Raw genomic sequence first — 27296 nt, forward strand, 5'->3', positions numbered from 1 at the left:
ACATTCCTGATTTATCCAAGAGCCCAGGATCAAATAAACAAAGGGCTCTGAGCTCTGCCAGGGAGCCTCCTGCCTCAGGAGGGAGAACGGGAGGGAAGGCGATCTCGGCCCAGAGTTGGCCCATCACCCTGTGAACCTGGTGAATGACGTGGCTGCCCACTGCCATGGCGATGGAGGTGTCACGGGTGGGTGGAAGTGAGAGAGAAGAGGCAAATAAGTCATGAGAGAGAGAGAGAGCAAGGCAGGGTCAGAGGAGGCGGGATGTGCACGGCCGTAGAATTTACAGAGAGAGGCCGACAGCGGCCTACAACCCTGGCAGAGCGCAGTGTGCGAGCGAAAGGCTCTGTCTCAGGCAGAGGTCCACTCTGACCCGCAAACGAGGATGATGACGCGACCGTTTGGTTAGGCTTTGTTTCGTTTCACTTTTCATCTAAATCTACGTGCTTTTTCTTCCCACGACCCCCCTTCCTCTTCTCACGGTTTTTACCAAGATTAAAATAGTCATTTTAGGTGGCTCAGCCCAATTCTAGGTCTTCCTTCTATTAACCTGATTTTGCGCACAGCTGAGAACAGAAAACCCGAATGGGATGACCAGGAAGCAGAAATGAATTCAGTTCCAAAAACAAGGGAGGATGTTTACTTAGCAAGCACGCTGGAGCCTACAAGGAAGCAGTTTTACAGGGTGCTGTGTGCAGCGTTTCATTTCAGGGGGTAAAGATAACTTTGGAGGGAAAAGCAGGTGCTGGCTTCTGCCGTGCACCCTCTGAGGCCCGGGGAGGCTGGAGCCGGGCAAACTTGAAAATGCTTCACTGGCTCTCTTAAGCATTTCTGGAGCTAACAGGCCTCGGGAACTACACAAACTCTTCAAACATCGTGGGCTCTCAATGGCCTCTGACTGATCTGGGTCAAAACTCCGAAATGAGAATGACAAAGAATTGTTTTTTCTTTAAAGGGGATGAGCTGAACTTTTACCCAACGTGCGTCCAGGGTTTGGAATGCGAGCACCCTGCAGTTGCCACAAGCTCAAGTTTGGCAGTCACCAACCAGGAAAGCAAGCTCAGGGCAGGCCTCTCGTTTCCTCATCAGGGCCTACTCTACAGGGACGGGATCTTTAATCGTTAAAACAACAGTTGCTCTCAAGACAGGGGAGCTATTGGGGGGACTGACCCCAAACTCTACGTGGGTATCCACAAGCTAGAGTGGGTGCTCTTGATAAACCAGGCAGGTGAAACCGGCAGGTCCAGGTCCACAGTGACACGGTGTTTCTGGTCACCGCCAGGGAGGGAGGCAGATAACCGGCAGGTCATGACCCAGCAGGTGCATCATTTTTTAAGCATCTACTAAATGCTAAGCCAATGGGCAGCCCAAGAGAAGCATGACATCCTCACCTCGATAAACATTCTTGTTGAGTATCCTATGACCATTGCCAAATTTGCAAAGACTGATAGTTCGTTAAAAGTTGGAACACATTTCCCCATTGGAATAGTGTTAAACAGACTGGTCGGGTTCCTAGGCTAGCCCACAAAGAGGCGTATTCTATCCACCTGAGGGCATCACAAATTCCAAATGCTTTCAGGGGCCAGCAGGTAACAAAGGAGTGATGCAGTCCCGGGAGGGAGCATGCCAAGCAGAGGGAACACGCTGCTAATGGAGCAACCCGTCCCCAGCTCTACCTGCCAGGGCCATAAGGGAATGAAGACCCCAAGAGCCCAGATCGCCCAGTTTCCCCAGAAGCCAGAAATTTAGATTTATGATGTTAAACGCAAAGTCAAAACAAACCGGGAGAGCTTCCAGTTTGCTTTCTCAGTCATGCTACATTCAAAATATAATACAAACCCAATGACAAAAAATGGGAGCAAGCAATGCCAGAATGGGGAATAAAATAAGCAAAGAAGAATATAACTGAAGAGAAAAAGTGCTGCTCTTTGAGGAAAATAATGGCATATAGAAATAGCATGAGGGTATTTTATACTTTTAGGTCAATGGTTGTCAACCAGCCCCATGTTGAGAGCTGCAGACAGAGGGTGAAGCAAAACTTTAAATGCATGATACTGCTGAAAGTAAAGATCTGCACCTAACCCAGACCCACTGGAAGGATGGAAGAGGCATTCTGTGAGAGGGGCTGCTCTGGACACCCTCCAAGGGCCTGCTCAGGACTTTGCCGATTGCAGTGGCAGGAATCGTCCTAAGCCAGCTGCTCAGCTCAGGCACAGCCCCTCCATCAGCACTATGGCCGAGTCACAGTCTAGCCTCTCCTTGATCCAGTAATGCTCATTTCACCTATGGAGAATGACACAAGTGGAGTAACTGAGCTGAAATCCCCCTCGAGGTAACTTCTAGTCTTCCTCTTTCCTCTGCCTCTGCAACCCCAGAGAAAATCATGCTCCCCAAAGAATCTGAGATTTTTTTTTTTAGGATAGCTTTTACAACCATACATTTTTAGGTTAAAGGAGGAGGTGACAAAAGGAAAATGAAAAAGGAAGGGGGCGGAAAAGCTGGAGAGAAATAATCTTAAGACAGCTGATCAAAGGCTTAGAAGTCAAAGGAAAGGAGCAGGCTACACATGTAATTCTGGAGAAAGGAGGTGCCTGTGGCAGAAGAAACAGCTGCGTGAGGAAGGCAGAACAGGAAGGGCACACGGTCCACACGTAAAAGAGAATGACAGGAGCCACAGATCAGACAGTTCCCAAGGCTAGCCACCAGGCTGTGCCAATGATCCAGGACAAATCCATTAAAATCTGGACCTGGGAGAAGGAAACTGTGTACAGCTCACAAGTTTTAAGTGTGGGAAATTCTTTGGCTCATCTGGTGGGGAAGGGGTCCTTTTTTTACGGATTTGTTGGAGCTCCTTATATATTCTGGATACAAATCTATTTGCAGGTTATAGGTACTACATGCACCTTCTTCATTCTGCCTGCCTTTTCTCTTACACACCGATGTCTTCTGATGATCAGAAGTTCCTCATTTTAATGGAGTCCGACTCATCCTCAACTTTATAGTTAGTGTTTTCTGTGTCCCGTTTAGGAAATGTGTGGCTATCCCAAGGTTATGAAGATACTCTCCACGGTACCTTCTAGATGAAGTTTTATTTTGTTTTGTCACGTTCAGATTGATGAGTTATCTGGAGTTTACTTTTGTGTATGGTGTGAGGCAGTGGTAAGAGGTAGTGGTTGAGATTCATATCTTTCCACATGATACCCGGCTGACCCAGCACAGTTTATTAAAACAATCATCTATTCCCCACAGCACAGCAGTGCCATCTTTGTCATAAATTAGTTGTCCAGAAATGGATGAGTCTGTTTTTGGGCAACTTGTTCCATTCCTTTCGTCAGAAATAAGCGAGACAAACAGGTCTATTGTTGTGAGTGCAGAGCACTAATCTTAAATCAGATGCTTTTAAAATGAGGATTTGGCTACAAACAGTGTTTAAGAAAATATAAATGCAAGAGCCAATTGTGCAGTACTTAAAGAGGAAAGAGCATTTGGGCAAACTGAGCCCAGTGTGGACTGGCAGTGTGTGAGAAAAAGTACCCAGCCTGTGCTTCTCAGAAAGAACAGGATGAGCAGGAATAGACAAAAGCATCACAAGCTAAGGAAGGAGAAAGCAAAGAAAGGGACAGAAGCAAAAATTAGTCTTGTTTTTTGGTGACTACAATATAGTGATCAAGAAGATAGACGCCTACTGTTGCAAAGATAACCCGCATCCAACTCCTGACTATTATGAATTAGCTGTGTGGCCTTGGACAAGTTACTCAGCCTCTCTGAGCCTCAAGTTCCTAAAGTGCAAAATGAGGATAATCCTCCCTTAGGTGTGAAAATTAAGTTAACTTATATATCATACTTAGTACAGAGCCTAGTACTGTAAATGTTCAAAAAATGTTGGTTGCTATCACCGGTGCTACTAGTGATACCACACAGACCAGCTAGACTGTTAGAACAATCTTGCCATTGAACAAACATTTAGTGAGTATGTACTACCTGATAAAGATAATACAGAGAGTGGTTAAAAACTAAGACTGAAATGGTGCAGACTTTAATCTGAATCTCTGTACAGCATCTTTATTATTTACATAAATTTGAACAAATTGCTTAAACTTTCTAAGTTTCTAGTTTCAGCTTCATCCACACTTCCTAGAATTTTTTAAGGATATTACGAGATTCAAAAAGCCTGCAGCACAATGCTCAACACAAAGTTCAATTAAAAAGCCGGCTATCACTGTGATGATGACATGACGTCAAAGCTGACGACCATGACTTTGCACTGGGTACCTCCCACGCTCTGGAAGGGGCTACCAGAAACTCCTGGCAAGACTTAAGATTACCTGGCATCCTCGAGTCTTTCATCCAAGTACTCGCCAGGTACCACCAGGCCACGATTTATCTTAACAAGACTAAGTAGACAGGACTGCATGTTCAAAGTGGTATGGCCAAAGAGAGAGGGGAACTCAGCGTGAGAAGGCTGGAGAAGCAGAGTAAAAGTCAAGTTACAGGGGCAGTTCAATACTTTGTAAAGAAGACATGAACATTTAATTTCATAGAACTTCAGGAAGAAACAAAAACACAGAATCTACAAATATATGTAAAACAAATATTCTGAAAATGTGCTGAGCTGGGGGGCGTGGGTCAGAAATGGACCTTGTAGATCAGACATCGAACAGCATCGGTGGGGAAAAGGCCCCTGAAGGAACATGATGCTAAGAGCTCAGGTCGACAGTAATCACCAAGGCATGGTCAGTCTTTAGCCATAAAGACTGCAACGTGTCCGACTTCTGGAGAAACTGCCCCAGAGCCACCGAGGAGCTGTTCCTGTAATACACCCAGAACTAGTGACCGCGGCGCAGGTCGCTGAGCTGAGCTGAAGGGAAACAAGACCCAGCAGTGACATCCAGCACTCCAAGGACACAATGCAGTGCCAGGTGCCAAGTAGAAATCCAAGAGACACGGGCTGGGCACAGCCTGTGCTGGAGGGTAGGTCCCAACAGAGGTGAGAGCAGACGGAGACACCGACAGGGAGCCGGAGCCCAGCAACAGACAGGAAGGGCCAGCCGTCAGCGGCCCTGAGGACGTGGGACCCCGCAGGATGCAGGAAGGGACCCCGAACACCAACAGACTTTTGCAGGGACTAGCCCAAGAGAAGTATGATCAGCGGGCAAGTTGGTTTTGGGGGGACGGTCAGGACTGGGAAGGCAGAAATTGAAACCAACATGCCCTGTTTATAAGTAGATGGTTTTGCAGAGTGAGTATAGCTCAGTGCTAAGTGCCTGCTTAACATGTATGAGGTCCTGGGTTCAATCCCATGTACCTCCTAAAAAATAAAATTTGAAAGTAAAAAATACATACATATAACTAGATGGTTTCTCCCAGGCAGACTGTATGTCTCCCAGGCCAAACATCCCGATTCCAATGTATCCTCCCCAAGCTCCCATCACCTCCTGGGAAAGTCAAAGAGGCCAAAACATCTATCTCGTTCTAGGCTACTAATAACTAGATCTAACTCCCACCGAGAGGGCTCATGGCTCAGCTTCAAGCAAAATCACCCTGGCAATGGGCGCATCACGTGCTTTCTGATGATGGGCTGGGCCGAGTGAATGTGGCCACTCCACCGGCCACTCAGCAAAAGTCTTAGAGAGGGGCTTCTAGTGCTGCCCAAGAAAGCAGGGGGGCAAAGTCTTCTGCGGCCTCAGGGAGTAACCCCACACACCTCTTGGCTGGCAGCTCTTGAAATCTTGGCCCTGTCAAAGGACGGAAATAATTTCCAGAGAGACGGAGTGTGGCTGGGCCACGTGAGTGGACCGAAGAGAACGTGAGTGGAACCTTGGAACCTGCAGTCTGTGCCACAGGCCAGGGGCTGGGGGTGGGGTGCTGCCTTGGCCAGATGCCCTCCAGGCACAGGCTGCTGCCCTGACAAGCAGCTGCTGCTCTCGGTGTTCCTTCTCTTCCTTTAAGGAAGGAAGCTCTGGGCAGGGGATGTCTCTAGGGTACTTAGAACCCGAGCAACTGGTGACTCATGGGGCTGTACTGACCTTGGCGTGACCACACGAGCTTACCACTGTTTGACTAAAAAGTGGAGTTTCTGCGCCGGAACAAACTATAGCTTTGCTTAGCTGAGTCAGAGCTAGACCACAGGAATCAGAGAGACAAGTAGGACAGGGGGTTCCCCAAACAAAACTCTGACTTGAGCTTTTATTTCCATACAGCCTTATCCCCCACACAGGGGCATGCCAGTACCTGCAGCCTACCATGAGAGAAGAGGAAAGACACCAGGCCACCCAGCATGGCCAGACACAAGGCCGAGCTTTCAGCAAAGGGCCAGCCATGCTGTGTATGGAGCAGGAACAGGGCACCAGGGCCAAGATCCTCACCTGAGGGTTTGGAGAGGGGCTGGAGGCAATCTGAAACAGCATATTTAACATCATATTCTTTTGCAATATTGGGATGCATTTTCATACTGTTTTCCTATTAATAACCTTACCTTAGGCAAGGTATTAGAAAATCTTCTTTGATGATATGAATGCATCCTCTCTGCACAGAGACAGTTCAAGAGAGAAGAAGGCTTGTTGACCAGAATCTTGGGGGGTGAGAGGCAGCCAGGTGACAGTTCTATTTACTTGAGGAAAGGTGCTGGAATAACCCTCCTCTGGAGAGTTCAGCTCTCTGAAGCCCTCTGGGACCAGAGGGCAGCCCTATTCTCAGGTTCGGATCTGGCACAGGCCTCTGAAACCAATGCTCTTTCCCCAAAAGCAAACAGCATCAGGAGCTTGGCTTCTGAAAATCAAAAGATGCTACTTGTTCCCGCAATACCATGTAAGCCAGATTTGGGATGGGAGAGAGACCCCATCCCTCTCCAACACTGTTCCTCTAAAACCTTCAAAGCCCTCTGAGGCCAGGGTGGGCAGAGAGAGCGGACAGGCTTATCCTACAGAAGGAATGGGCCATTCATTTACTTAAACATTTTAGAAAAGCTTCTGGGACTGCTGTGTCAGGCCTGGGGCTAGGCTCTCTTTGTGAGCCTTTCCTTGATCAGCAGGGATCTCCTGGTCTCTAGTTTGGTCAGCTGGGTAAGCAGGACACTAGGAGGACAGCTGGCTCCTTCATCCCACCCTGGCACCCCAAACAAGGCCGCAGGAGTCCTGCCACCCCTCCAGGCTGAGTCCCTGGACATCCATTTCTGCCCTTCCAGAGAGGCAGGGAGAAGAGGACACCGCGGGGGCACATGTAAGTGGTGACAGGATAAAGCAGTACATGGCTGAAGTGGCCAGTGCTTCCCAGATCCTTTAGCCACTAGGGGTGGGAGAGTGCAGGAGGGCAGGAGATGACACAAGCCTGGGACTCCCCAGTCCACCTCCCCAGACGGGCCTTTTCCCATTGGCCAGGGGAACACTCCCACTTGTGGAGTCCCTTCCACTAACCTCACAATCAGTCAAACACATCCAAAGTGAAGTCAGCCCAAGAGCAGCAACCACTGTGACTGCCCCAAACCCAACAAAGAGCCTCCCAACCCCGTCCAAATGGCCTGGTATGACCTGCAGGGGTGCTATCAGAATCCGGGTGTTGTAAGGCACCAAGGGGAGCGTCTGGGCTGTGGCTTTCAGCAGCTACAAGAAGGGCCAGACCTGAGTTCAAGTCCAAGGTGTGGGGCCCTGGTGGGCTAAGTCATCCCTTGGCCTACATCTTCTCATCTAAATAGTAGGGCTAGTAAGCTAATTGTGCCTCCTCACGGCGTCCTCATGAAGATTCAACGTGACCACACAGGTAAAGAGCACCTAGCAACAGTCCCTGGTACATAGCAAGGTTTTTAGCAAATGGTACTTATTGCTACCGTCCTTTAAGATCAGAGTCCCTCCCTAGTGGCCGTGCAGTTTACACTTCAATACTGTGGGCCCACTAAGGGAGCTCCCTACTACGGAAAGTAAGGCCTTACTCTGCGCTGACCTCTATTACCCACCTGCCCCAGGGCTGCCCCCTGGAATGCCACAGAGTAAGCCTGATTCCTGCTTCACATGATGGACCTTTAACTACACACTACCATGCCCAGCGAACCTCCTCCCCCAAATCTTTCCCTCTCTGGGGTACTTATTCTCCTGCTTTCAACCACTCTTCACAGGACAGCAGCCTCCCCTGTACATGTTCTAGCTTGACGTGTTCCTTCCTAATTGAGATCAGGAACCGGTTCAATGCCCCAGAGCTTAACCTGACCAGCCCAAAGAAGAGCAGGACTTCACCTCCAGCAGAATCTTCTGCCCTTAAGAGCTTCTCACTCCTTCTCTCTTGCTTAGCCCACCCCTGCTACTGCTCCTACTTCTCTATTCACATCATAACCAGAACACAGACCCTGTTTAGAACCTTACTATGGTGTCTTCTTCAGCACCCTCTTAGTCTTGATGGTAGGAATATCACAATAAACCTTTGTTGAACTATTTCTATATGCAAAGCACTAAGCCAGATGCTTTCAAATATTATTATCTCCATTAATCTGTTCAGTTTCCCTTAGATGGGACTCATACCCTGTCCTGCTTGATTCGGAGGCTCAGCTGCTCCTTTTTTTGAGTGCTCACTTTCCACCTGCCAAACTCAAGCACATCAAAGGGGCTCTTATACTGATGTCCCTGGATTATAATCTGAGACCCATGATCTCTACTAGATTAAGCAGCATGTCAACCTTTAATCTCCTTTCTTTCCCAGGTACAGAGACGGCACTCGGGCAGGCCACACGCTGGCAACAAACAACCGCTCCCTTCTCCAGGTACAGCAACACTTAAACTCCTGTGCTACAATTTAGAACCTGATAATAACATGCTGTCATATCTCCTGTCACATGTGCTCATCTGGTGCCTACAGTTAGGGTTGAAGCTGCTCAAAACCAGAGCCAGGCAATGGGGAGTTAATGCAAAATGAGCGTGGAGTTTCTGTTTGAGGTGAAGGGAAAGTTCCAGTAATGGATGTTGGTGAGGGCACTACAACATTGTGAATGTGATTAATCCCATGAATGGTATGCCCCGGAGGGGTTGGGATGGAAAGTTTTATGTTGCATGTATGTGGAAAGAAGAGAGGAAGGGAGGAAGGCAGGGAAATTAAAGAGAGAAATCCATGATAGTGGATGGGATCTAAGAATGGAGGAGAAATACCTCAAAAGGACATTATTGGGACATAAGAAGAAACTGGAATATAGAATGTAAGCTTTGTATCATTAAATTTCTTGAACTTAGTAACTGTACTTAAGGTCATTATGTAAGGGAATATCCTTGTTCACAGAAAATGTACATAAAAACGTGTTCAAGGAACATAATGGGTGCAATCTGCTCTCAAATATTCAGAAAATATAAATAAATAGATGAGGGATCAAATGATTTGGCAAAGGTAGTAAAATGTTAAAACTGGTGAATCTGGATATTTGGGAGGGGTATGTCGGAGTTATATGGAGTTTGAAGTTTGCATTATTTTTGCAACTGTCCTGTAAGATTGAAATTATCTCAAAATAAAAAGTTAAAAAAAAGGGGGGGTGGCAGTTAGGTAAGCTTTATTTTTTCTTTTTTGTCTTTATTTTTTTAATGTTACATTCAAAAATAGGTAAGCTTTAGAATTCTCTTTCACTCTCCCCAAAGCTAAGCCCCTAAAGGGTATTCAATCAATACTCGTAATCAGGCTAGATTAAGCCTCACCCCAAGTCCCCAACACACCACACACCAGAAACAAGGCTCACTCGATCCCAGTTCCCTCCCTGCCCACACTGGTCCTCTGAGGTTTCCGCTAGCCTCTCCTCCCTTTGATTCCAACTTGTCAAACACGAGTTTACTCTTCTAATTCTGGCCTTTGAATAGGTCCCCAAGCCAATATCGAGGGACGTCCGACTTGTGCTGTCACAAACACACGGCACTCTCCTTTGGCTAAAAACAGTACAGCCCCAACACTTAACCTCGGGGGTGTTTCACGTGCTTTCCTCTTCCCTGTGACCCCAGGAGAACGGAGGAGACAAAAAAAGTAGCCGCTTCCCATTTCACAGGCGGGAAGGCCCCCTCTCAAACCTCCCCTCTTCCCAGACAATCAAAGACCAGAGACCCTAATAGTTCCTTGTGACTACAAACTACAGGTTTCAGATAAAGAGCAGAACGCAGTCCTCGCCATAACCAGAGCGGCGAAGAGAAGAAAGGAGCAAAGAAGAGCCAGCTGCAGCCTTCAGGCCCTTGTCTCCTGGGGTAGGCTGAAATTCTTACTGTCACGAGGAACATAGACCAGCCAAGGTATCTGCAAACCCCGTCCACCCAGATGTCTAGCTCGAGGGGGTTTGCAGATTACTCCAAGCAGTGCTCATGAACAGGGGCCTTCTGAGATGTGAAAACTGGAGACTGCATTAGAAAAGGCCCGAGGTCCCTCAGAGGCTGTTCTGTAGTACTGGTTCTAGCTGACCAAAGACCTGATTCTCCTAAGCCCTGGAAACACCTAGAACAATGTCAGGCACACAGTGTTTGTTGATGCTGCTACTCAATCCAGACAGGAGGGGAAAGAATCAAAATTAAATATAAGATATGGTTCATAAGCAAAGGAGCTCCTAAAATAGCTTCCAGAGCTAACATGATTTGGGAACAGTTATAAAACAGCCTAACCACAAGGAAGTTTCGCATGGACCTGGAATGCATCTCCCACCCCTTTATGCCACCACCTACGGCACATGTCCGTTTTCAGCCATCCTCTGCCAGATGAATGGACAAATGAACACAGGAATTGAAACAGAGCATAAACACTTTGGGGCCTGCTTCTAACCATCCTAGATTTTAGTCTGTACCCCTCATTTTTGGACTCAGAAAATGCCCAGATAGCACCTTCTATCTCTAGGTTATACCCAGAATTATTGCATACCACCTGTGTACAAAAAAAAAAAAACACAGATAAATGTGGCCTACCAAGCCGCTCCAGACACTGAACCTCCTTCCCACTCCCACCCCCAATTCTTGATACCCCTGTCTCGTTTTTCTCTCTCTCACGCAGAACCATGTAACAAGTTAAAAAATGGCAGGAACGCTTTCTGAGTGAACTTTGCCCCTCGGCCAGGATGATGAAGCCAAGCGCCCCTCTGGAATGAGTCCCACCTCTTGGTGATTTGTAACCTGCTCAGGCCCAGGCTGGAATCCGGCCGGATGACCTCTAGGACACAGCCACCCCCCACCTCCACCCCGAGGCCCAGGGAAGGATTCAGGCAGAGGCTGCTTCTCTCTAAATCCTTGTTGGGCCCCACAGCCCGACCCCCCACTCTGGGAGATGAGGGGTGGTAGAAGTAGAGCTCCATTTGGCTGAGAGCCCTTAGCAGGGGTTGGCTCTCTACATCCACAGCCCACAGTCCCACCAGACAGAGCTGCTCTCCTGTTCCCCCCTTCCGAGGGAGTCTCTGAATAAGGCCAAGCCCCCACACTAGGACACCCCTTGCCTTTCATCTGCCTGACAGTGGCATCATCCTTCTCATGGACATCAGCCTCAGTATTCCTTAAGCATCGTGGCTCATTCAAACCTTACAACGCCGGTAAGACATCAGTCCTACTACTAACGAGACAAGTTAGGAACTAAGGAGCAGAGAGGGTTCCCTAACATGTCCAAAGATGCACTGCCAGCGACTAGACTCAAAGCCCCAAACCCAGAGCCCAGACCTTTAACCACTGGGCCACACAGGCTAACTACATCCCTTCCTCTTTTACAAAACCCTCTCCAAATTCCTCTCCTTCAATGATGAGCTACTCCTTGTTTTGATGCCTGGCAACCCCTGGTATAAAGGTTAAAAAAATAAAATTTTTTTAAAAAGTCAGGCACACGTGCTTTTTCTTGTAAATAAAAGTTTTACAATAAGTTTTTACTACTAACTCATTTAAATGGGGTATAATGCATGTATGTAACTCCTTCTCGTTTACAAAGAATTTTTTATGAAAAACGATCCAATTTTTCACCCCCGTTGAAACCCTGTGAAGTATAAATAATTAGTCCCATTTTACAGAGGAATAAAGGAGAAAAGCTAGGAGACTTGGTCAAGAGACTCAGCCAGCAAGCGGCAGGGCAAGCAATCCACAGAACCCCAAACTCCCAAAAGCTGAATCCAGGGCTCTGGGTACCCTGTGAGATTCAGCAGAGCATCGGGGCTGGGAGTGGAGTTAGAAAGACTCGCACTTAGTGGCTGTGTGACTCGAGGCAAGTCGATTAACCTCACCTCGTCTCAGTTTCTTCATCCATAAAACAGTACTAATACCAACTGCGACACATGGTGATTGTGAGGAGGGCGTGAGATAATGTATGTAAAGTACTTAGCACACTGCCCTGCACAGAGTAAACAATAAATGGCGGTTCTTTTTATTACACTCCACTGCTCAGGCAGAGAGGGGCTGGGAGGTCTCCTCAGCTCCCTTTGTGCCTGCTCTAGTGGAGACCAGATACAAAATTCTGTATACAGTAGGTGTTTAACACAGGCTGACAAGAGCAACTGCCTTGCCCTGGCCACCGCACCTCACAGCGGTGGCCAAGAGTCCCCAGGATAAGCCCGGAGCCTCAGGCAGGGCCGGACTGGGCTAAACCGATGCTCGAAGGCCGGGAGCTGTCTCCTGGCTGGAGGGTGGGCCCTGGCTGCGGCGCCACTGCCACGGCAACTAAGAGGACACGACGCCCACCCTCGAGGAACACGTCCCAGGACCCACTGAGAGGAACCACGGCTCCGCGGGCGGCTGCCAGCACCAACAAGATGGCCCCCGCGGCCGCCTCCTCTCCACATCCGGCCACACACCACCCTCCCCCGGGGCTCCAGGTCTCCGCTCCCAGGGCTTGGGAACATGCTTGTCCTTGGTGAGAAGAGCAAATAAAAGCGCATGGCCTACTTCCAGCAGCCTTGCTGTTTCTCACTTTAAGATTAAAATAATAAAAACACACACAGACAGAGGCTGGAGAGTGAGGGGGAAATTAAGTGGCATAGGAGCTGCGGCACGCGGACTCGTGCCGCACAGGGCTGCGGTAACCTGGCAACCTCCGAAAGGTGTGTCAGAGTGAGTGGGACGTAAATAGACAAGTACCCGGGCTGGGAACAGCCAGGGCTGGACAGGGGGAGAAGGTCACAATGTGCTGGCCTGGATCCCGCGGAGCTGGGCGGGAGGGGCAGCAGAGAGGACACAGCCTGCCCACACAGTTTGTGACTCCAAGCAGTGTGTCCACAACAGCCTCCTAACCCCTCTCTTTGCCAATCCATTCTAGAGAACTCTTCCCTGAAACACTGGCTCCACACATCCCTCCCCTACTCTAACACCTTCCACGGTTCCCCAGTGCCCCCAGACATTCTCCTAGCGTTCAAAGCCCTCCAGCATCTGGTTGCAATTTACCCCTCCACCCTCAGTTTTCACTACTCTCCCACTACTGTACCCTCTGATCCTGCCTAACAGGTTCACCTAATGCCTCTTCCAAAGGCCTCTGCTCTACATCCTGGGGTCACTGTTCTTTTAGCACAAAATTACTGAACGCCTACCATATACCAGGCTCTGGGTTAGCCGCTGAGGCTACAGAACTATGTGAGACACACATCCTGCGCACAGTGAGCTCATGGTAATAGAGCCAAACGAGGCCCACAAATAATGAATGCATGGTAACACGGGAATTACAGACACACAGCACTTACTACAGGCCAGATGCTATTTTAAGCACTTTATACGTGCATTTAAACCTCTCAATAATCCTACATGGTTGATACAATTATTACCAGCTCCATTTTATAGATGAGGAAACTGAGGCATAGCAAAAGTGAAGTACAACTTACCCTAGGTAAGGATCAGACTTCTGTGGATATCTCTGGGAGAGATGTGGGCCCTGGGGAGACCGAGCCACAGAGAGCCAAATCCAGGATGACCCTGGACACTGCATCCTCTCCCCTCTCCCCAGACAGAACGTCCTGGAAGTAGGGACTTCCCAGGCTGAAAATAGATGCTTAGAGTGGTGAGGTAAAGTATCAGCCAAAGGAAGAAAGAAGGAAGCAGAGAGGGTATGTGTGTACGCAGAATATCTACTGATCCTAGTGGGAGGCAATAGGAAACTCAAACTATCAGCAAATCCACTCACCACCTACACTGTTCCCAGGCCACTTGCTGGGGGAACTTAACCCAAAATCTGTTTGGCGCTCAGTGGAGGATCGAGCGTCCTTCCTTTGGCATGTGCTGGGGAGGGGGATCTCAGGGATACCTCGAATGGCCCTCTTCCCTACATTTCTGTGTGGCCCCGTGCCCACACCAGCCAGGCTGCCTCTGCACCTGTGCCGGGCAACCCTTCACCACAGAAGCACAGGAGCTGGAGAAAGCCAGTGCAACTCAGCATCACAGGCGGGCAGGGGGCCTGGGGCAGGTGCCCTCAGCCTGGCGCATCTCCTGCCTAACGGGACTGTGTTGTGTGTGCATTGGGGAGTGGTGGCAGGTGTAGCCTCACAGAGCACAAGGCTCGCGGCGGTAGGGAGGCTCACTGCCTCCTTAAGTCCAACGTCCGTGGCCTTTCCTACACTTTTGCTTTTTACCTCGCAGTTGAAATCCCACCCATGGGATCATGTGCTCCAAACGGGCCACCAGGATGGGCCACCCTGCTGCAGCCTCACCCGGCTGAGGTTCCAGGCAGGAACCAAGCAGAAGGGACCAAGAGAATGATCCTTTTCTGTTTTGTAAAGTTCTGAATCCCCAGGGCCTAGAATAGTGCCTGGAGTAGAGCAGGCACTCAATAGTGTTGAATACATGTGTTGATCATCCCTATTTTAGAAATAAGAAAAGTTGGGTACACTTTCCAAGGTTATGCAGGTAGTGCGCGGCAAAACCGAGATGCAAATCCAGGGCTTCCCGGGTATAAAACATACCATGTCATGGACTCATTTAACACTAGTACCTATTAAGTACCTGACAAAGCTGAGATACTCAGGACGGAGAAGAAAAATCTCACTATCAAAAACCTCTACTGGGGCCTATTATGTACCAGGTAATGGAGAGCACAAACACATGACCTTTCTTTAAATGCCTCAACTACCCCTTTGGAAGCATGATGGACTGTAAGCATGTGTACACATGCACACTCAAAGACAGTGAATACACATAGATACACACATACGTAAATTGATACGTAAACACACGATGGCTGCATATGCCAATAATCATGTAAATAACAAATAGTAAACAATAATATGTAAATATCCTGTATGTACACAAATATCTCACAGACATAAATCTTTTAGAAGCCCAACTCTAGGCCGTACATGGGACACCAATGATTGAAATAGTTAATAAAAGCGACAGGAACCTGGAAGGGGAGGAACCCTGGAGATAGGCCCCAGGAAGGGGGTCTACCCTGAGGGGGGCTCTGAAGAATCCAAAGCCTTCCATAAGAACAGAAGGCACAGAGGCAACCGGGGTCAGGAAGGACTGGGAGGAAAGACAAGGAAGCAGAGCTGGCAGGCTCGGGGAGCCACGCATAGAGGACTCTGTAGGCCTACGGTTTTTTCCCTTTTTTTTTTTTTTTTGAAAATTTATACCTCTACTTTTAACTGTTCCATATACTGTGCCTCTGGGTAGTATTTTGTTTCAAGAAAATGTTATATATATATCTGAAAAATCCTCCTCAAAGTCAATGTCATCATCTGACAGATAGGAAATTGGAACTGCCCAAGGTCCTACAGCTAGCTCGTGGCAGAATCAGGGATGGACCCAGGTTTCCGGGCTCCCCAGGAGTTGTCCGGCACACTTAAATTTTCCACGGTGCCAGGCTGCTGCAGTGCCTGAGTGCCACTGGGGGCCGGGTTTCAGCGTTCCGGCCGGCACAGCGAGGCGGTCTCAGGGTCCCGCTCAGCAAGCCATGCCCGTGACGCAGGCATAACCGGGGCGTCCCGGCCCCCGCAGCAGAGACCTCCCCCCCTGCTGGAGAGGCTGCGGAGCTTTTTCTGCTGGAAGTCTTGAGTTGTTTGTTGGTTTTTACCTGCTTGACTTGTTTTGACATGAGGAAGGAGCTAATCCTCCTGGCAAACTTGAAAATACAGCCGGGCTGCGGCACCCTCCCTGCCGAAGCGGGGGTAGCTGGCTCCAACAGGGAGAAACCGGATCTGGGAATCGGATTGGTCAGCAGCCGCCCTCTCTGCTCTGGCCTCCCGTGGCTCCGACACATCCCACTGGGGCCAGCTTCCCTCAAGAGCACAGGCTTTGCGGCTGGACTGCTTCAAATTCCACCTACGCCCGATCTCTGAGCATCAGTGTCCTCATCTGGCAATGCTAACAATTACCCCGTGGATGAACTGTGCAGTATAAATGAGTTAACAGACAGAAAACCCTTAGAAGAGCACCTAGAAGTAACACATGAAAAGCTCAAGATGTTTGGCTATAATAAATACTTGATTGTATGCCATAAGGCTCCCAGAATCCTGCCTCGGATTCTGCGCCACACTAGGCTGCATGCTAAGGAAACCTGCTGGGGCCTGGGGTACCTGGTGGTGCAGCCTGCAGGGATCCAGAGCTTCCTGCGGTCTCCTGGCTTTCCTTTTGGCGAGCTCAAGGCAGGAAGGGTGATGCCTCATGTTGCCCAGCTCTGCCAGGAAAGTCCTGATTCTAGAAAAGCTCTGGGCTCAGGCCTGGCCCACCTGGCACTCTCCGTTTTGGTTCTTGCATGGGTGGCTGGCATCGCATTGGGTCTCTCTAGAATATTCCTGTTCTGCATGCTTGTATCCCTCATTAGCCTCCTGTGGGAATGCTCTAGGCATTTTCCTTGAGATAAATAGCTTCCAAGCATCCCAGATTTGGGGCAGTTAGTTAGATAAAACCTTTAGAAGTCATTTCGGAACAATTCCCTGAGATATAGGGCCAACTTTGTGAGTGCACATAAGATTTTCCCACACTGCTTTTTCAGGAGGGGGTATGTCTGAGAGTACAGGCTTGCCTGGCCCCTGGGCAGAGCGTCGAAAGCTCTGCATTTTGTACAGGAAGCCACACAGTGCAATTTAGAGGCAGACATGGTATTCACTTTCTCAGTCTTCAGCCTAATTAATATCTCCCCAGATTCTGAAGAAAGGGAAGCCCTTTAAGATGCGGGTTAGTCCAGAAACAGCCCAGGGTCAAATCTTACATCTTAGAAGATCATGACCTTTCTGTCTTTACATCCCAGCGTCCAGGACAAGGCATGGCGTTCAGCTGGAGCTCAATAAATAATGGTTGAAAACTGAACACAGACCCTGATTCTCCAGCACATGGCTCAGAACACCCACTGACATCTGAGTCAGGTGTGTCTGTCGCATGCAACCAGGTCTTTACAACCACAAGTGTCCATGTCAGAATGTTCTCCCATACTTCCAGGGCAATGGGTTGTCCTGGGATTCTTTGGTGGTAATTACAAATATGGCTGTTGAGTGATGTTACTAGGTATTTAGATGGAGTTTACTCAAGCTTCCTGATCACCTTTAAAATGGAGGAAATAATAGCAGTGCCAACCATATTTCCCACTTCCCCCCTCGTATCCTCTGCCTCATTGATCTGGTCTCCCAATTATCTCCGTATACTCCCATCCTGTCCACCAAGCCCTCTGCTGTCTCACTGCTCCCTGTACCTGAGGTGCCCTTCTCTTTCCTCTTTATAGTGTCGATCCCAACCCCATGTCAAGGACACAGTGAAGCTCATGACTCCCATGACACCTTAGAATGATCTGTGCTACAGGAATCTCTCTTTTGCTGCTGCTTCACCTGTTGCTAGTCCTGGTGCCCTGTGGTTCAGCGTTTATTGCTCTGGTTGCTGCAGGTGTGTTTCCCCTGATGGAAGGTTCCGGCCTGTACCACCACCACCCTACAGAATTTTCTTTCTGATGTCCGCAATGACATCAGACAAAGTTGAGTTCAAGTCTTGGCTCCACCAAGACTTTGACAATTCCAGTGCCCCTTTCTCAGACCTGACCCTTCCTGAACTGGATGCGACTTCATCATCCCCTTCCTAAAGTCCCTCTCCTTTTTTTAGGTACACTGCACTATCCTGAGACAAGCCACTCTGCAACTTTCACAACTCTGCATCCACCTGTGCTAACCAATCCCAGGCCCCTGCTCCTCTCCCTCAATCCCTGTTCCCTGGGAATGCTTTCACTCCCCTGGCTTCATCCCTCACCTCTGAAGGCGATTCCCCTTTAGTCAGGCATGAACTGGAAATTCCTGTTGAGCAGCCCACTTAGCTATCCCACTGCCACCTCATGTCCAAATTCATTCCACAGTTATTTGTTGAGGGCCTACTAATGCCAGGGTCAGTTCTAGTCATTGGAAAGCAAACCTGATAAAAGTCGGTCTCTCTGTGTACTTTTCTGTGTGTTACGCTTCAGTAAAAATGAAAAAGACTATGCCCTCATGGAACTTCCATTCCAGAGTCAAGACAGCAGGCGTCATCCCATCAGCTGCCTCCTCCAAATTCCTATCGCCTGCGCTGACATCCTCCAAGCTTGCCATGAAGCCAGTGGGTACCCCCTTTCGCCCACTTGACCGAGTCCTCCCCACCCTTTCTAAGCCTTTCACCTCAGCCCTTTCCCCTTCCAGTTCCACAAGTCCAGTCACCTCTAAATTTTCCAGAGAAAACAGGCAGAGATGGGAACAATTCTGCAGTCTCTGGTTCCAATGCCGGCTGTTCTGCTTGCTGAATTCAATTCTGTAATGCTGAATCCATTTAACGGATGAGGAAATCAAAGCTCACTTAAGCTTTAATTTCCTCATCCATTAAAAGAGTTTGACAAGACATTCACGAAGGCTCCTTCTGGCTCCAGCACAGGGTAAGTCACTGGCGCAACCCACCCTGCGCGGGCTGAGGTCTGGCATCTTCCTCCCAGGCACCCTGAGCCGCCGGAATGAAAGGCCTCATTCAGGAACGGAGCCCAGCCCGGGCCGCGGCTCCCCCCGCAGCACGCCTCGGCCCTTTCTCCAGCCAGCCTGAACCTTTACTGCAAGGAACCTCGTGACTCTGGATTACCTGACCTTGAATCTGGCCAGCACTGCACTGCTGCTGGGACCTCTTCTGACCCCGCTGCCTGGAACTGGGATGGCCTTGCCGGCTGACATCGGACCCTGTTCCACTTCCACCGACTGGCCTGCGGCTGTACAAACGGGATGCTGCGACCCTGCCTGTGAATTCTCCCTGGGCGCCACACTGTCTCCTTAGGTGTCCGCCTAGGCCTCGGTCCCTTCAGTGTCCGCTGAGTTTGTCCCATCTCCTAGGCAGGGTTCTCCATCTGCCCACGAAGGAGTCACTCAGTCCCCAAATGTGCACTACGATGCCTACTCTGGGCAAGAGACTCCTAAGGATGGAACACAATCTCTTCCTCGTACCAACATATCCCACTCCCAGGACAAGCTTTCCTACTGAGCAGAGCCTTTATCCAACTCGCCACTGTCAAATTCTTTCACTCGACCCGTACTTACTGAGCACCTACTATGTGCCAGGCATGATTCCAGGCACAGGAAAAAAACAGTAGTTTTGGGAAATACAAGTTTCTATGAAGTACAATGGTTTAGACCACGGTCTCTGCAGCCAAAGCTCTCACTTGTGTGACCTTGAGCAATTACGAAACTTCTCTGAACCTCAATTTCCTCAATAGTAGTATTCAACTGATGAGCTTGTCTGAGGAATAAAATGAGCGAGGCCATGTGAAATACCAGAACAGTGCATGTCACAGAGCAAGCCCTTAGATATGAACAATTTTTATTCTTATGTGATCCCAAAGGTACCAGTACCTAACTGTGCCGAAAACCCCAAGAACCCTTGCCCATCTCACAAAACCAATACCCCAATATTGCCTTTATTGAGTAGTGATAGAATGTTGCTCCAACTTCAATATAGCTAACAAAAAATAAAACATCCTGGGGCAAAGTACTAGAGATAGTCTTAATATGTTATGTGGGTTAACCTTGGGAAAATCACTAAAGAAATGGATACCAAAAGCTACTGAGGGGAGAAAAGAGTTGCAACATACAAAGAACTCCTTCAAGCCAGTAAGAAAAAGGCAGACAACCTGATAGAAAAATGAACAAAAGACCTGAGCAGGCACTTCATAAAGAGGAAACCCAAATGGCCAATATTATGAAAATGCAAATTCAGACCGCAGTAAAATACCACTACATACCCACCAGAGGCAGTGTAAAAAGAAAGCTATCACTAGCTATTGGCAAGGAACAACCAGAAAACTTCCACACTTTGCTAATAGGAGTATAATTGGTACAACCACTTCGGCACTATCTACTAAAACTATGACCCAGCAATTCTACTCCAAGACATATACCCAAAAGACATTAAATATCTAAGTTTTCATAGCAGCCCTGTTTGTAATAGCAAAAATCTGCAAACAACCACAACATCTAGCAAAAGGAGCATGCATAAATTGTGGTCTTTTAAGAAGAGGAATACTACATATCCATGAGAAAGGAAAACTACAATGTGAATGAATTTCACAAAATGCTGAGAGGAGACAGGCACAAAAGAGAACATAAATGCGTGATTCCATTTATGCAAAGGCAAAATTAATCTGTGATTTTGGGAGTCAAAATAGTGGTTACCCTTAAAATAAAATAAAAAAATAAGAAGATAAGTAAAGGAGAAAAAAGAAACAAATAAAACAGTGGTTACCCTTGGGAGGGCGGTTAAGCCACTGGGAAGAAGTGCAAGGCCGACTTCTCAGTAGTTTGGAAATGTTTTTCTTGATCTGGACTGTGTTCACCTTTTACAGGGCTTGTTTCACTTGGCGCTGAACTTTTGTATGTTATACTTGAATTCAAAAATTACTTAAATTTTTTTTAAAAGCTGAGGAGAAAGATTTTTAAAAAGGGCAAAATGATCTTTTATCCAAATGGCTTGTTACCCAAACACCAACAGATTTTAGTTCCTACAATCTCTGCTCGCAAAATCTAAAAGGCACATACACAATTCTAATCACTTTTGTGCGCATTTTAAAAAAACCTGGAGAGACGTTTTTCTACAAAACTGTAATACCATATAAAATAAACATACATGTTTTCAAAACCCCAAATGAATTTGTCCAGCTTTATGTCCTGAGACCAAGCCTGAAAATGTACTCGAGTTTTACAAATGCAGGTTGAAATATGGAGTGATTTTTATGAAAAACAAGTAGGATTCTAATGTGAAAGAGTGGTGGGGCCCGGGATGAAGTAAGGAGAAGACGACTGAGGGGAGGAACATTCCGAGGCCACAGTGCAGGGCTTAAATCCCCACTGGCCGAGAGAAAGCTGATGTGCTGCTGAGCCTACAAGCCAGGACGCACAAGCAGAAGTCAAGGACTCAAAGACAAACTCAGGATCTAGAAGCAACGTGGGAGCTGGGTTGCAAGGCATGGAGGCCAACGGATCCAGAATGCTGGTGATGACTGTGCAGTACCAAGAGGTTATGAGATGCAATCTGCACTTCCTGATGCAGCACAGGAAGCAGTGGCTGGGTGTGGGCAGCCTTGGGTACACAAGGAAGTGACGTCCGCAGATCGTGGAATAAGAGGATATAACCTTGGGTGTGCTCTGAGTGGCAGCAGGGATGAGCAAGCTGAGCTTACCCAGAAGTTCTTTCTAAATATACGCTCACTCATCTGTTCAATCCACTCAAATATTTACCTACCATCACTGACCAGGACTTTGGAGGGTTTTGGTGTCGACAGCCTAGCTGCTGGCTAAGACAGCAGTAATCTAGAATCTGGTTCCTTGAGCCCACGGTCATCCTCTCAATCCTTTACATGAGAGTAAGGGAAGGAGTAGACTTAAATGTCAAGAACATCAAGGATCTGCTTTATAATCCATTCCCCAGTGACTTCCACTACCATAGGGAGATAAGAAACTCAAAATAAGAAACAAAAGAACAAAACACCCAGGCAACCCTAATGTCATTGTAAAGTGTTATTTATTTACTTCCTTATGTAAAGTCATCTTCCTGTTTGGCATGGGCTTATCCAAAAATATATTTGCCACCCCCAGATACACAGAAATTGAGTGCGTACGTCAGGGACAGGGGAATAACAATGAGAAGTGAGCGGGGGCTAGAATGTCAACTGTACGCCAGAGAGTTGCTGTGTCTCTTCTAGGTTGCCTGGCATTACCTGGGCTTCCACCAGCCTCCTCCCTGACCACTCCCACCACCTCCGACCACTTCTTTCCCCACATCATAAAGTTTTGCTCACACCTTCATTCTCTGACATCACAACTAATGAGTCCAGGCACTGCGGTTAAACGAAAGAAGCTTGAAACTTTTCCTGAAATTAAAAAAGCCATCGTATTCTAGAATCTACATGTAGTTAACATCCCTTCACCACCTAAAGCAATCTAAGGTCATTACTTGGGAAGACTTCTCATTTCCCTGATCTGGCCTTAAATTTAAGCAGCCTCGCCAACTGCAGGAGAATGATGTTGGCAGATGAGAGGTGTACCAGGATGCTCAGGGATCTGGCATCTTCTGTATGGGAATCAACATCATGTTCTCCCAGGCAATGAGTGTTTTCTGCATTTAAGAAAACTTGAGCAAGCAGAACCTAGTTCTGCAGGGCAGAGCAAACAACTCAATGGCAGAAGAGAGATGAACAGCTCCAGGCTAGAATCCTATCATCCCACATGATGTTTGCCTAGAATGGATTCTTTTGCCCTTGAAGTTCATCTCAAAGGTATCAGCATCTAATATGCCAAGATCATAGCTTACTTAGGTGCCCTGGGATACAGCTGTGTGACCTATCTAGAATACATACGTGCTGAGAGAGTGGGATTCGATGGGAAAGTGTTCCATACGAGGTTTAAGAAACTTCCTGGAAAACGGCTTCCTGAATACAATTACTATAAGACACTAAATTATTTAACTCACCAAGTTCACTGTGAATGTCAAGAAGAAGAGGGAGGGGAGCGAATGTGGCTCAAGCAGTCGAGCACCTATTTCCCACATGGGAGGTCCCGGGTTAGGTTCCTGGTGCCCCTTAAAAACAAACAACAAGCAAACAAATGAAAACACCAACTCAGGGCAACTGATGTGGCTTAGTGGTTAAGTGCCAGCTTCCCACATAACAAGGTTCTGGGCACATTCTCAGGTCCTTGTACCCCAGAAGAAATTGAAAATGAAGAAGAGGAGGAGGAGGGAATAGGAGACAAAGGGAGAAGGCAACAGCTGGATAAACCCTGGTTTCAAAATTTCCAGCAGAAACAGGGTGCTAGATGAAATGACCTTTTGGGGCCATTTTTTAAAAACTGTCCTCCTATACCAGGGTTTCTCATCCTCAGTACTAATGACACATTGGGTAGGAAAATTCTTTGTTGTGGGGGGCTGACCTGTGCACTGTAGAATATTTCACAGCATCCCTGCCCTCTACCAAATAGATGCCAGAAGCATCCCTCCCTCTCCCAGTTGTGACAACCAAAAACATCTCAGGTATTGCCAAGTGTCTCTCAGTGAGTAGAGGCATGGGAGACAGGGAGGAAAATTGTCCCTGGTTGAGAACCACTGCCTTATATTAACAAATCATATCACAAAGACAAGATCCCAGCCCTGGCCAAATGGTGTAATCCGTCCACTCTGCAGAGAGTTGAGAAAATCTAGCCCTAGGAGGGAAAGATGTTCTCACCAGCACACTCCCCACTCTCCCATTCTGCAAGATCCATTTCCTTTCAGATACCATCCTCATCAGGGCAAAAGACTGAGCTGGCCAGAGGGAAATGGCCAACTTGTACAGCATACCACAGCCACTCCACATCTGTCATATTCACTTTGGTCCTGGGGATGCAGAAACCATGTGCTTGGCTAAGTTTCTGGGAAGAGGAAAAGTCCACCTCCGTCCCTCAACACCTGGTTCAACCATCCATCCTGGCTGTTCTCTTCCTTCCATTCATTAACTCTGACCAAAAGGTGGCCTGAGGATGCCCGAGGTTCTAAGAGAAAAGCCCACTGAAGCTCAGGTTCTGCCAGGCTGGCAACACTGGCCAAGAGGCACGAAGCAGTCTGCAGGCCAGGGGGAAGGTACTCAAGTGAGCACGCCAGAGGGAGGGAAGGAGGACCACCCACAGAGCCAAGGCATCTGCAGGAGGGGCGGAGCCACGCCTGGGAGGGGCGGAGCCAGGAAGGTGGCCAGAGACCCCTGGGTCCCTGGGGACAGGCTGACACGCTCCCAGGCTTTAGAGACCAGAAGATCCCGTGTAACCGCAGACTGGCCCAAGCGGAGGTGACGCTGACTGCTTTGCTGGACCATAAGTTAGTCCACTTGGGGTTGGGTTTGGCTCACTACAGTCCGGCCCCCCACCAGCTCCGGTTTTGCTAAATTTAGTGCTGTTCCCAGTCACCCAAACGACTCCGCGCTTCGTGTCCATTTCAAGTTCATCCGGGGACAGGCGGAGAGGAGCGGGACTTGTCGAGAAGAGATCTGCCCTCGGGTGACCCTCTCCCTTCCCTGCTGAAGTCAGGGGCTCCGGGGAGAGGAAGATGTGAGCAACGACAGTCGGATGTCCCCAGGGCTCTGAAAGCAGCCTCGGTTCCCCACAGGCGGCCCTCAGAAGGAAAGGGGGCACTGGTCCTGGGGGGTGGGGCACCCCACCCTAGTCCCACTCTCCGGGAATCACAGATGCTGGGGGGGGGGAGAGGGGTCCAGTTCGCTCGGACTGGAGGCCAGAACCACACCATATGGGGACAGACACCTGAGGACAGGCCTGGAAGGCCCCTCTGCAATGCTGCGGATGAGCTAACAGACAAAAATGTAGGCAGAGGCACTGGAACAGAGAGGTAAAGGTAGTGGTTCCCAAACGTGGCTGCACATTGGAATCAATCGGGGAGCCTCAAAAACTACTGCTGCCCACGTCCCAGCTCTCAGAGACTGTGGTTTAATTGGTCTGGGGTGCGTGGCCTGAGCTTTGGAACGTTTACAAGATCCCCAGGTGATTCTGATGTCCAGACAGTTCCGGGAACGGGATTAAGAGCATGGACGTCTGTCCTCGTGGACTCCTGACCCAACCACTCTTTTGCTATGTGATCGTGGGCAAGAGGTTACAGCCACCCCTCTGTGCCTCAGTTTCATCAACTCTAAAAGACACATAATACCACATCACACGTTTTTCTGGGGGCTCATGTGAGAATTTAATGACACAATCCATGTAAAGGACATGGAACGATGGCATGCAGTCAAGTACTCAATAAAAGTTAGGACCAGTATAATTGTCATTTATTCCACTGATCAAGAGGAGGAAGAGAACAGAGAGGGACTTGGGAGCTGGCTCTCTGTTGTCTACAGTGTGAGAGTCTCCAGGACTGAAACTGGACTATTCGGAGAAGCAAGAGGAACAGTGGGCACTTTGGTGGAGATACCTCTTCCCTGTTCTCCCACCTTTGCTCACCCAGTTACCCTCCTCCAGTCTTCTCCTCTCCCCATCTTTCTAAATTTGTTTACTCTCCAGGCCCAACTTTGACCTGCCCAGTGCTCTCTCCCTTCTCAGCCTAATAAATAAACATAGCCGCCTGTGGGATAGATACTTTGATATGCACTGGTCTTCTCTCCTCAAATGGACCATGAGCAAATTAGGAGTAGGCCTGCTTCTTGTACTTCTGTGTATCCCCTACAGCACCTAGCACCAAGCTGGGCACACAGCTCTTGAAAAATAAATACTTGTGGAATGTAAGTATATACTGAGCCAGCAGAGCTAACTGTACATCAGCAAGGAACCAGGCTCTGTGCCCAGGGGAGGCAGAGCCAGGGCTCAAGGCCTGGGGAATTCTGGGGTCCCCACTCCATCATTACAAGGACGTACAGCCACCCCAATCCATCCCAAGAGACCCCATCCACCTATCCCAGGGCCCTCATCAGAAGGGATGCTGAGCAAATAATTCTGCTTCCCCAGGATGTTTGCTATTCCCAGAACTCAATGAGTGAATCCATACCCCCGGTCAGTCCTGCTACAAAGTCATCGACACCCACGATTCCCTGGACCTCCAGTGGCCATGCAAAGCCAAGCTCTGCCCACATGGGAGTCCAGAGCAGCTGGCCACCCAACGGGCTGTAAGCCTCTTACAGATTAAAGATCCTAATTTAAACTTCTATTTGAGGCAAGACAAGTGGGTCAGCGCTCTGCAGGCCAGTCTGCCCAGTTGATGGAAGGAGAAGTAAAACTGTGACCTAAGAAATGCTTCTCTCCTTTGGGGGAAAGATGGAACCAGAAGAAGCAAAGATCTAAGTGGAGTCACTGAGGGGGAACCAGCTCATTCCAATCCACCAGGCTTCTCCCTCCAGATGATGTGAACTCTAACCTTCCTACCCAATGAACCTGAGAAGCAGAGAACAACAGGGCAAAATAACAAGTTAAGATGGCCTTTCTCTCTCTGCCCTGACCTTAGAACATGGGGGAAAAGGAGATACACTGCTTAAAGAAAAAAACAACCAAACAAGGAAATAGTAGAGCCAAGAACCAAGAGAGAACAGGAGCCAGGGACTCAATAAGCTGTATTCTAGGGGATTCTAACCTGGTGACAAGGAAGGGGAAGGCAGCCTACACCAAAAGGACACTTGCCCTTTTGGTCTGGTTGAGGTTTTCCGGCCTCTCTCCCCAGCTCCTTTGCAGCAGAAACCACAGGGCACAGGGAAATGCAGGCAGGGAGTGGGTGGACAGCCACAGACAGACCTATGGTCACAGCCATGCTGGAAGAGCCTGACTGGCTGCTCTTAAAAAAAAAAGTCCTCACCACATCTGTCTCCATGGAGATGGTCTCTGGGGGAAGTGGTTGAAACCCACTGTCTACTCTAAGAGCCAAGATATTCTTCCAGGACAATGTTTCTCAAATCTTTTGAACCCTGATCCACGATAAGAAATAAATTTTACATGATGACCCAGTACACACATGTAAGTGCACTTACACATGTCTCTATACCTGTCTTTATCTATACACACACATATGTAACAGAAACAAAGATTCATGAACCAATACTCATCCTACATCTATGCCATCTAATATTTTCTAATTTCTTTTTTAATGCTGGTCTCAACCCACTAAGCTGATTTTACCCCATTAAGGTGGCTCGACTTGCAGTCTGAACACCACTCGAGGGAAAGTGGGGAGGTGTGACAGGAGGTGTGCCTTTTTTGGTGAATCCTAGAAAAGGTTACGTTCTTAGCCTAATCCATTCCTGTGGACTGAGGCCCTTGGATTGCCTCAAGAGGCCCCGTGATTAGATCACTTGACTAGACAGCTTTAGGGCCTTTGAGTGGACTAGTCAGTGAGGCGTGACCCAGGGTGGGTCTCTGCCCTCTTCCTGGGTCTTATATAAACTGAGAACTGGAAGCAGAAACACTGGAGAAAGAC

General features: G+C 48.5%; 2 long non-coding RNA genes across 4 annotated transcripts in view; one reads left to right on the forward strand and one right to left on the reverse strand.

The window, feature by feature from the left end:
* Positions 1–27296, reverse strand: part of LOC105747249 (uncharacterized) — a 65775-nt gene that overhangs the window by 23828 nt on the left and 14651 nt on the right. The gene's annotated exons all lie outside the window — the stretch shown is intronic.
* LOC111766946 (uncharacterized) lies at positions 7081–11067 on the forward strand. Its single transcript, XR_011645553.1, has 4 exons — positions 7081–7215; positions 8683–8743; positions 10088–10193; positions 10984–11067. It is a non-coding gene; the product is annotated as an uncharacterized lncRNA (long non-coding RNA).

Source organism: Dasypus novemcinctus, chromosome 13, assembly GCF_030445035.2.
Source record: "Dasypus novemcinctus isolate mDasNov1 chromosome 13, mDasNov1.1.hap2, whole genome shotgun sequence".
Classification (NCBI taxonomy): Eukaryota; Metazoa; Chordata; class Mammalia; order Cingulata; family Dasypodidae; genus Dasypus; species Dasypus novemcinctus.